Source organism: Mesoplodon densirostris, chromosome X, assembly GCF_025265405.1.
Source record: "Mesoplodon densirostris isolate mMesDen1 chromosome X, mMesDen1 primary haplotype, whole genome shotgun sequence".
Classification (NCBI taxonomy): Eukaryota; Metazoa; Chordata; class Mammalia; order Artiodactyla; family Ziphiidae; genus Mesoplodon; species Mesoplodon densirostris.
This window is the reverse complement of record NC_082681.1, coordinates 48152341-48164470: the sequence shown is the minus strand read 5'-3', so window position 1 is coordinate 48164470 and position 12130 is coordinate 48152341.

Here is a 12130-nt window from a genome sequence, read left to right as displayed (position 1 = left end):
AATTTGATTAGTTATTTGATTCAATAATTTGAAATAAAACAATTTTTATAAACAACTTGAAAATCTATACATACATAAATGGGGGAGAAAAGACAGCTCTTCAGAATTCCAGTGAACCAATGTAGTAGGAATAAGGAAATAGAAAGTCACCATTAAGTCATAATTGTTGTAGGCAAGATCAACAGATGGATTTTAAAAGTCGTGAATAACAGTCTGAGAAGAAATAGGATATTTTCATAGTCTGAAAGTATTTCCTACACGATATTTATTACTTACAAATAGGAAAACAGTACCATTACAATGGAGCCACACAGTTGTCCCTACCTTAACAAGTGTTGCAAATGAATAGCATCATTAATACAACATATGGACATCATGTACCCCCTCACATGATGCTTGGAGAAGGTAACAGAATCGCTTTTGCAGCGCCGTGGTATAAGACCTAAAATTAAGGCACAGTGACATGTATGCCTTGACATTTGGGGGAAAACCTAGAGGGTCTCAAATGGACTCACCACAAGTTCCCATTCCCCTTTTGTGCTCCCAGGAAGAAGGTCCCCTAGCCAAAGAACCAGCCTTATCATGGGAACTAGCCACAGTGCCTGCTCGCCCCTGACTATCAGGTTTCGGTTCCCTACCAGCTCACAGAAGTATTCAAACAAGCCAATCACATCCTCCCATGTGAACCAAGGGTCATCTCGTCCTCTTGCTACTACAGACTGCCCCCCACAGCCCCTGCTTGTTCACTCTCTTCCAGAGAATGACTCCTGTGGGGCTCTACCTGGCCAGTAGTGTCCTCCTCCCCAGGCTGTGAGTAAATGTTACTAATAAGCTGCTGTGGGTAGTATCTGTCCAGTGTCAGGTGTCGTGTGTTCAGCCACCCCCATAACACTAGGGTGGAAATTCCTCCATCATCAATGGGATGAAGGGGAGGAGAATAAAACAGGTATTGTTGCCAAAAATGTATAATTTCAATCAAATCAGAAGAACACATCAGAGAAACCCAAGTTGACAGACATTCTATAAAATACCTGACTGGTATCTTCAAGAGCGTCAATACTGGGAAACACCCAGAAAGCTTAAGGAACTGTCAGCTTGGAGGAGACTAAGGAGAAATGATGGCCAAATGCAATGTGGTATCCAGAATGGGATGCTGGAATAAAAAATGAGATTACTGGGACAAATGGTGAAATTCAAATAAAGTATGGAGATTAGTTAATAGTACTGCATCAATGTTAAGTTCCTAATTTTGATAATTTTTCTATGGCTATATAAGATGTTAAGGGCTTCCCTGGTGGCGCAGTGGTTGGGGGTCCGCCTGCTGGTGCAGGAGACACGGGTTCGTGCCCCGGTCCGGGAGGATCCCACATGCCGCGGAGCGGCTGGGACCGTGAGCCGTGGCCGCTGGGCCTGCGCGTCCGGAGCCTGTGCTCCACGGCGGGAGAGGCCACGGCAGTGAGAGGCCCACGTACCGCCAAAAAAAAAAAAGATGTTAACATTAGGGAAATCTGGGTGAAGGCTTTCTATACTGTTCGCAAAGTTTCTGTGAGCCTAAAATTATTTCAAAATAAAGAATTTTAAAAAATTCAGTGGTTAAAGGAATGGTTATTGTATAAACGACACTGTTAGTAATAGTTTAACTAATTGAAATACGGTTAGGAGGATGGATAAATGCTCATGCCGCATCATCCATTAAAAAACTATTTCAAACTGCTTTAGAGAGCCTATTAAAATAAATGAAAGTGCAGTCATCTCCAAGATGTAGATGAGTATTTATCTGCTCTTCAGAAGATAACCATTTTAAGTATAAACACAATGAAATACCATATATATAGAGACAGAGACCAGAGAGAGATAGAGAGGTGGGGGAGGGGGGAGAGAGAGACATACATTTCAATACTTACAATTTAAAATCTGAGATAGCAAAACAAACTGCAAAACTGAGGTGCAAAGGAGAAATACAATTTTATTTTTAAGAAGTGGAAGGGTGATCTAGGGACTGTAAAGAGAGAGCGGGGAATGATTAGCCACACAACTGAAGCGAATCACAGCTGAGGAAAGAGGAACGCATGGCGCGTGGACAGGACAGTGGACCCAGCTATCCGTTCGATTGCCTTTCTTATTAACCCCCAAACCTTGATCCTGGGTAATTTAACTTAAGTCAATAGAGGTGCAATTTCTAGAAAGAATGCTGTTGTAATTTACCTGATTGGAACAAGAGTTGGAAAAAACTTGGGCTGTCCAAGACCCCAGCAGTAGGCGCGGGTTCCTGCCTCTCTGGAGCTCGCAGCTGACAAGCCTCAGGGCTGCCGGCTTGGGCGTCTTAACAGCTCCCTCTCAAAGTTAAGCTCGCTGGAAAAGGACTTGGATTGGTGCAGCTCAGGTCACGTGACCCCTATCGCTCAATCTACACTGTACTGGGAGGCGGGGACAGGTTCCTGACCCCACCCAGACAGACCAAGGGGAGAGAGCCTTATGCGTGAGAGGGTTCTTCTCAGGCGCCAGCCCCACCCTCCTACATCTCCTTGGCCCAGTGTCTTTCCTTGTGGCCTGGACACCGCCTGGCCAGGGTTTCTGCCAGGCCAGCTCTCAAACCTAGAGAACTGACGTCAAACTTGATAGGCTACACAACAGAGGGTGTGAACTTAAAAACGAGGGGTGGGCTTCCCTGGTGGCGCAGTGGTTGAGAGTCCGCCTGCCGATGCAGGGGACGCGAGTTCGTGCCCTGGTCCGGGAAGATCCCACATGCCGCAGAGTGGCTGGGCCCGTGAGCCATGGCCAAAGAGCCTGCACGTCCGGAGCCTGTGCTCAGCAACGGGAGAGGCCACCACAGTGAGAGGTCCGCGTACCGCAAAAATAAATAAATAAAATAAAAGTAAAAAAAGAAGAATTGAAATCTCGCAGAGTGTGTTCCCTGGGCACGATGGAATCAAATTAGAAACCAGTAATAGAAAGCAAGAAGTAGAATCCCTAAACACTTGGAAGTGGTGGTTCACACATCATTCCAGGTTATCATTCACACCCTTGTTATAGAAGAGCTGAAGTGAGGAAGATTTGCCTGCTAAGCTGAAAGGCATTTCAGGCTAGCCCAGGAGAGAGCTCACTCTGGCTCTTTCAATCTGCATATTGTTCAGGGCAAGGTTGGAGGAAGGGAGACAGTTCAGGAGGTTGTTACATCAGTGCCACCTGACATAAAAGCTCCTAGTGCACTGGCAAAGGAAGTCCAGCCAGCTTGCTGGTTGTTAGTGCAATCGTTTTGGTGGATCATTGGATTTGGGAAGCACGAGAGAGGTTTTGGTGTGGTTGCTGGAAAGTCCTGAGAGAAGGCAAGATTCGGGTGCCTTCCTGGTATATATATGACTGCTGTCCAGTCTAACCCATGGACGCATACACCGCGGTTCTTTATCAGTCCAGCTCCACTGTTTTAAAAGTTTCACCGCCGTTGTCCTCTCCTCCCTCCTCCTCCTCCTCCCTCTTTCTCCTCCTTGTCCTCCTCTTCCTCATCCTGCTCCTCCTCGATTCTTCCCCTGATAGTTCCATCTGTCGGATAAGGCTGTCCTCTCTGGACAGGCAGAAGAGTGTCCTTTCTGAGGTTTGTGGGATTGGTCCCTTAGGCCAGGTTGGCACTTTGCCTGCCCTACCATGCTGTTAGCCTAAGACATGGTGCGTGGTAAGTGGACCACAGATGTGTCTGCAAACTTGTATTTTTGTTCCTCTTTTCAGAATACAGTGATGGTGGTAGACCACCTCAAGGAAGAAAGAAAGGTTGGAGTTCTTTCCCAGGTAATTCTGGCGAGAGGAGCCCTCATTATGACCTTGTGCGAGTACTTCAAGGACAGCAGGAATATAAAGAAGCTCAAGGACCCCCGTGAGTGTGTGATGGGAAGACTGGGTGGGAAAGAGCTGTGAAGGGGTCAATCATAGGGCCCAGGGCGTGGCAGCCCCTGACCTTTGCTCGCTTCCTCTCCCTTCGCTGACCTTCGGGTCCAGCTGCTGAAGTACACAAAACGTGTCATTGTGCACACCCTCGGTGTGTTGCCCAAGACTCAGCATGTCTTCAGCTCCTTTGGGGTGGACATGTGGTACCAGACGGTAAGCGCCTGCTTCCTCCCTCGGGCGGGCCCAGGAAGCCACAGGTGGGTAGGAGGTGGTCGTGGTGACTGGGCGCCTGGTCTCTTCCTTTTCAGGAAACGAAGCTCTGCTTCTGTGTCAACAGGGTGTTCAAGGAAGGTGAGTGTGGGTACACCCCCTCCCCAGATGCCCCACTGCTCCCTCCCCCTGGCCAGTCTCACTCCCAGAAACCTCCCCTTCACTTCCTTTCCCTTCCCTTCCTTATCCATCATTTCCCTTCTCTTCCCTTCCCTTCCCTCCCGTCCCCCCTACCCTCCCCTCCTTTCCTCCCTCCCCTCCCCCCTGCCCTCTCCTCCCTCCCCTCCCCTCCCCTTCCCCACTGTGTTCTCCAGCCCTCAGTCTTCCCACAGACACCTCAGGTTTGAGCTGTGTCTACACCTGTCTGCCCTGCACACACTGGGCGTTGGGGAAACAGGCTGTGGAGTTTGGTGGCTCTCATCCCAGATCCTTACTCTGAGAGTTTGGGCCATTACTTAACCTCCCAGTTTCTTTATTTGAAAATGGGGTAGTAGTATCCACCTCTTGTGTGGCTGTGAAGACTGCATCCCGTGCACTTGTGTAGTGGTTGTCTGGGACCCTGTCACTGGGCGCAGACTGCTCCTATATTTGCCCTCCCCATTCCCGACACTTTGGCCCCCATGAACAACTGCCCTCTCAGCATGAGGGTCCAGTCATAGCCTGACTGAAGACCACCATGTGAGCGTGTACAGCATGTGCAGCTCCAAGGGGTACTGTGGTTTGTTTGCTCTTGAAGTGGAAGGAAGTTCTCAGGGCTGTGTGTGTGCCTTCACCTGGACCTTAATCGCTACCCCTGCCAGCTACGCCAGGAGACAGCCCTGTAGTGGGCGGGAACGCCTATCACAGCTTGGGCTCAGGGGTGTGGGAATGAGGTGGCGTAGACCTTAGGTTTGCTCAGTATTGTGGAAAGCCAGCAGGGAGATCCCAGGAGCAGTCTAGCCTAGTGGTTAAGAAGAGCATGGGCTCTGGAATCAGCTTATGGGTTCTCCCCTTGACACAACACTCACTCGCTGCGTGACCTTGGTCAACTCACATGACCTCTCTGTGACTCAGTGTCTTCTTCTGAGAATGGGGATCTGACCATCCACTCCTTAGTCTGTGTGTCTATTTCTATAAATAAAATCCCCACCCACCGCCTCTCTCTCTCTCTCTCTCTCTCTCTCTCTCTCTCTCTTTCGCTCTCTCTCTCTCCCCTCCTCCTCCTCCAGGGTCTCCCATCATCCATATATGAGTCCATTTAATGGTGTTTTAAAAATCCCATAGATTTTCCCCACTCTTTTACATTCTTTTTTTTCTCCTCTGATTATATAACTTCAAATTACTGCTTTCTGAGTTCATAAATTCTTTCTTCTGCTTGATGAAGTCTGCTGTTATAGCTCTCTATTATATTTCTAAATTCATCCATTGTATTCTTCAGCTCCATCATTTCTCTTTGGCTCCTTTTTATGATTTCTATCTCCTAGTTGACTTTTTCATTCTGTACAGGTATTGCTTTTCTGATTTCATTGAGTTGCCTTGCAGCTGGCTGGGCATCTTTGAAACAATCATGTTGAATTCCTTGTCAGGCAATTCATGGACCTCCATTTTTATGGGGTCAGTTACTGGGAAATTATCTTGTTTCATTGGTGGGGAGTTGGGCTTCCTAGATTTTTCCTGCCCCTGAAAATCTTGTGTTGGTGTCTTCACATTTAAGGAAGCAATCTCCTCCATCAGTCTTTACTGACATTTTTCAGGAGAGAAACACCCGCACCACTCAGCCAAGCTAGGGATACTGGGGGGTCGCTGAGGCCTCTTCTGTGGATTCACCTGCTCTGCCCCTCTTGTTTCATCTTGTGAAGGAAGTGTTTGGATGATACACGCCTTTTCTCAATTGCACAAAGCCAGGACACATGCTGACAGCCTCCAGTTTATTTTCCCCATTTCGGTACCCTGAAGTGTTTAAGGTATGTCTGTCCTCACCATCCAGCCGAGTGGTGCCTGTCCTCTTTATGCACATGTGCATGATCTGTTGAGGCATGTGTGCACCTTCTGCAGGGGTGTCCATGGAATGCTGGTTCTCAGCGGGACAGGAACATGGAGTGCTGGATATGCTCGTGGGCAAATTCAGGCTTCTGTACGTGATGGGTCCTATGAGGTTTGTAGGGTACAGTCTGTGAGACAGTTAGGAGAAACTGCAGCCCTTTGTTGAGCTTAGTGCCCTGTTTGCTGTGAGCCCATGCCCTTTCCCCTTCTCCTTGCTATCCCAAGACTATTCAGCCATGCTCATCGCCTCTGGGTTCTGGGTTTGGGCAAGAAAGAAGTGGCATTCCTGGGCAGCGGCTAGCACCACTGGGTATTCAGGTGCTCACCACACTCTCACTTCCCCGCATGGGAGGAATTGCAGGCCTAGTGCATCTGTCTAGGCATTGATATGTGTAGCCTTTGGGGAAGTTTGATATTGGTAGGGTGAAGCTGTTCTTCCTACTCTCTTCAACGTGTCTGTTCTTGGATTTTCTTTTCTAATGGATCAGTGTGTTGGGGCTTCATCACTGGATACTGAGGCCCCCACAAAAACACACTGGCCCATGGCTGATTAGGCAAAATGTTTATTTGGAGGCTCCTATTCTGCCAATTCCCTGACATCACACTCTAGAATTATGTTTTGAATGGAAAAATGTTTGACTGGATAAAAACAAGCAGCCCAGGAAAAAGTTCATTCTCGACTAGTACTATGAAAATCTATGAACCACAATTTTATTTTCAATGGTTTTTACATGGAAGGGGCTTCCAAATTGTACTGGACAGTCATATCATGACAAACGACTCAGCTCATGAATAAACACCCTGTACAGAATCCCTATCTCCTCACTTCCCTCCATCCTTTGCCTGGAAGAAATTTTAATTGTGGATATAATTTCCTATTTCCATGACATGGTAATCCTCACAGGATGAGACTCTTTTCAAACTATTATACTCAAACTAGGGCTGTTGAATTTTACATCATGATGGTTGGTGGGGAGGGATATTCAACTCTTCGCCACAGGACAGTAACTGCAACCGTTTCTCTTCTTTCGAGGTGTATGGACCTAGAGTCTGTCATACAGTGTGAAGTAAGTCAGAAAGAGACAAACAAATACCGTATGCTAACACATATATATGGAATCTAAAGGAAAAAAAAAAAGGTCATGAAGGACCTAGTGGTAAGATGGGAATAAAGACACAGACCTACTAGAGAATGGACTTGAAGATATGGGGAGGGGGAAGGGTAAGCTGTGACAAAGTGAGAGAGTGGCATGGACATATATACACTACCAAACATAAAAGAGATAGAAAGTGGGAAGCAGCTGCATAGCACAGGGAGATCAGCTCCGTGCTTTGAGACCGCCTGGAGGTGTGGGATAGGGAGGGTGGGAGGGAGGGAAACGCAAGAGGGAGGAGATATGGGAAAGTGTGTATATGTGGCTGGTTCACTTTCTTGTAGGGCGGAGGCTGGCAAACCATTGTAAAGCAATTGTGCTCCAATAAAGATGTTAAAAAAAAACACTGACAATAAAATTTCTTCCATATATCTTAACGAATTTCACAAAGGAGCAAAGAAAAACAGGTTCTGAATGCAACTTGCATAATGATACAGCCCCATCTGACGCTATCTCCTGTGTACTGTTGCTAGGTAAGTCAACTTTGCTTTCTGACAATAAAGTCACATAGGACATCTAGGTCAGTTGTACATAAGTCTGTTAGAACCAGAAGAATTTGAGTATTTACCTTTAGGGAAACAGCATCACAACTGTTCTCTTGCTCCCCTTTCCCACTTCTCTGTGTTACATAAAGCCACTCCTCCTTCTAAAACTGCTGGCACCAACGTTCGAAGTAGCCACCTCAAAACAAATAAGATAAAATAATGAAAATTTGTTTCCGTGAAATCCTGCGAAATCACATTCAAGAGAAATGGATTATCAGGCTGCCTAAACACAGTGCCTGATAAATGTAATGCCTAAACTGGACTCCAGATACACAGATCTTTAACCATAGGGTTTCTTCCCCGCCCCCGCGATATATAGTAGAGGGTGGTGACACAGCCCCACTGATGTAACTAAATGTTTTTAAAAGGTCCTGAGGAACTCCTGATCGTCCTCTCAGAGAAAGAATGATTGATTTGAGTTATCATGTCTGACAGGAGCAAAATCTGACGTAAGAGGGATAATGAGGAGGCCACAATTGGTCTTTTGCTCAAAAAAGTTGACCCCAATCACCATCAGGTGAGCATAGTTAGGCTCGATAAATTGTTCTGCACCTTGCACTGTTGATCTGCTCATCTGTATCTAAACATAACAACTATATCAGGTCTTGGTGTCAGATTCCATCCTATGACTACATGGAGATGTTTCCTAAATCCAGACTAAGGTTTCATAATAGGCTCTATTTTAAATAAAGATATGCCTCCTTTATTGTCTCCTGAATTTATGTGTCCCACAAATACTTCTCCACAGTTACATGAGACACAGTGACCTGCACGAATAACAGTTTTCTCTTACTATTCTATACCCCAAACTAGGACATTTTTCAGTAGACCTAGAACCACAGAGTCTCTTGTCTTTTCTAAATACCTCAACTTTAACCACAGTGGAAAATTTGATCTGTTGCATTTTCTTCAGCTCATTTATGCAGCCATGCCACATTGCAGGAACCTAGAAAAATAATCCGAACAATGTATAACATTGTTTACCAAAGCCAACAAACCAGAAAGATCAGATCACACTTAGTTTGGACATACTGATGATCCTGCAGTTTCCCACACAAATCAGCAAAATAGGTGTTTCTGGATTTGCAATACAAAAACCCCTACAATATATATTCTCCTACTCCTTTCTCTATTCTTTCTGGGGAGACACAGACAGAATATACACTGTAAAATCTAATGAATTCAGATTCTGCTCATTTGTAACTTTTTTAATTCAGGCACGGGGAGTATGGTGACTAAACTTTATGATAGCTACTTTTCAGTGTTTATTTAAAAGAAGGAAATGTTTTCAGCTATCATCAAGCAATTCATAAACCACTCACATACACTATTCACATATTAGATATACATTTATATCTATACACAAACCTTAAATAGAGGCCATGAAATAGACTCAAATTTGACTGTGTCTAATTAGCGTGGCATCCCAAAGAGATCTCTCATGATATCAACTTTTCAGTAATTTGGGCTGATTTCCCAGATTTTGTGAATTAGTAAAGCTGAGCCCAATGTTACCTTCCAGTGAGGAACCTGGTGGGTGAGCAGAACACAGTCTGGAGCCAGACGGCGTGTGGGCCACTCTTGGTGTGCCAACTGCAATATCCGTGACCTCTTAGTCAAGTGATTGATTTAATACCTCTGGACTTCAGTGTTCGCATCTGTAAAGTTCCGTAACAGTACGTAATCTATAGAGTTACCTCTCTTAAATGAGTTATCCTTCTAGAGTGCATGGCCTGAAGTCATCACTCTACACTTTTCCTCCAAAATTAAAAACTACAACTCATTAGATTTGCTTTAATTCCTTTAGACCTGCATGAAACTTAAGTCAACAGCTCTTACCTGTACCCACTGCTTAGGCTCTTAACAGTAGTTTCTACAGCATGCCGAGGACTGTGGTTTGGGGGAAGACTTATTTCATCGTTATGTGTTAATTTGTTAACGTGTTAAATTTCATGTGCTATGGGGGGAAAAAAGCACATGAAATTAACACATTAGAGAGGGGTGTGTGTAGGTAAAGCCCATGCTTGTGTGCTTAGAAGGTTACTCGGAGGCGCCAACATCATGGAGGAGATGAGGAATGTGGGCAATCTCAGATCTCCTGTTCTCCCAAAGGAAATGTTCCCCTGAAATTTACAGATCAAGTAGAAACCTACTGTCATTGGACCCTACTGTCAGAAAGCTGACTCAGCCCTCCCAGGCACATGAGCTCTGTGGGTTGCTAAGTGTTCGGGTCATGTAGATGCTGCCATCCTGTGGACAATAGTTACCTGACAGGCCAAGCCCTTCTTGTCCGGTCAGAACCCTGGGCTCTTAAACCCAAAGGGCATGTGGTCCCTTTGGCTCTGTTGCCGCCATGGCCCTGTGGTAGATCCAGGCCTTCAAGTCACTAGAGCATGGTGGACTCCTGAACCCTGCATGTCACGTGGCTCCTTCTCTCATGTGATCCTGACTAGCTACAGCATGTGGTAGCCTCAGCCCTTGATGTGATCTACTGCTTAGGGTTATGTGGATGCTATGGTCTGGTACCCTTCCCAGCATGGTACATGTCACGTTCAGCAATCTCCATCACGTGAAGGTTGTGGGCTACTAAACACTGTAGATCCATGTATGGGCAACAATGTGGCTCCTACCACACGTGGCACCCAAGGTTCTTCCACTCATGTGAGCTCTGCAGCTTCTGGACCGCTGTTGGTCAAGTGGATCTTATGGTCATGTGCTAGCATGTGGTCACGTGAGACTCAGTCCCCTCAGTCACGTGAAGATTGAGGGCTCCTCAGTTCGGTAGTTCAGGTGGTCTCCGACGTCATGTGATCACCTATGGTCGTGCAGGATGGGCTGCCCTTTAAGAGTGGGGAGGGTCTTTTGAACTGCAGCTCAGCTTAACCTCCAGAAGAGTCAGACCCATAGGTGCAGAAGACCTTTAGACCTGTGGTGGTCGCTCTGGCTGAGGGGGCACTTTGAGGTGATTCTGGCTCAGATCACAACCTTTCCACCAACTTTAATATCCTGCCACGGTGGGTGGTACTCGGGTAGGAGTTGCCCCCGCCAGTACTAGAAGTTTACTCAGGGATCTGGGCTTTAAGAGGCGTCCAAGCAACATCAGACCGAGGTCCAGCAAAGAGCTGAGGGCCTGAGAGACAGTGTTGGATGGAGGTGGGGGCAGGAGGGGGCTTCTGGCTATGGCCTAACTGTTGTACAGCTGGCAGAGAAAGCCTGTGGGTGTGTGCGACCTGAACCTGGACTTACGGGAGCAGCTTCTGGTAGAGAGTGAAGTGGAGAAGGAGGATCGCCTGGCCAGGGTGGGTGGGGCGGCCATGGACGGGGTGGCTGGGGTTCATGGACTTGGATGTCATCTCTCAGCAGCAGGGTCCTGGTCCGTCATGAAAGTGGTGTTGAATGAGTCAAGGTGAGCAGATAGGAAAATTGTGTTTACATTTATGGGGGAGAAATACTTCTTGATACATGGCTCAAGGATATTGTCACTTGTGATAATTTATATTACACGATGCTTAAATAATCCACTTTAGTTTTCTCTCACTTCAGCATTTCCAAGCTTATTTTGCAAAACACTAGGGCCACAAAAAAGCAGCGAAAGTGGACTCTACTTCAGATATGTGTGGAACATACAGGACTACAGATAAATGAATTTCCATACCGTAGGATGTTTTTTAGATAATATGGTAATATGCAATATGAATGTCAAAGGGAGGGATAGTTTCCCCAACTTATGCGGGGATGATACATTTTTGCACAGAGCATCTTAAGAACGAGTGTTCCAGAAAATATTCTGTGAAGACCTGTCCACACTAAATCTCCTACCACTTTAAGACCTTGTGCCTTTGCTTACTAAGAGCAAGAGAATGTATGGTTACAATTATTAGAATCTCTTCTTCTTCTCTTTATGAAATTACTTATTGCTCTGAAATGCATTTTATCTTATCACATCAGCCAGACTTTCTCCTGCTTAAATCTATTCACTTTTTAGTCTTCAGAGGTAATTTCAATTTCTAAACATATGTCTGATTGCATGCTGGCAAAGAGAAGTGCATAAGTGCAAATCATTAGGCAGTCTTACCTATAGCAACAAATATAGTGCCCCCCTCTGGAAAGCAAAGTACAACCTGCCTGTCAGGATGAGCAGACAAAATACCTCTCATTTTATACAAATATCCCACACTTTTCCAAAACAATTTTATTATTATGTAATAATTACAGCTGCCATGTTTTGAGTCCCTATAATGTGTCAAGCACTGTGATAAC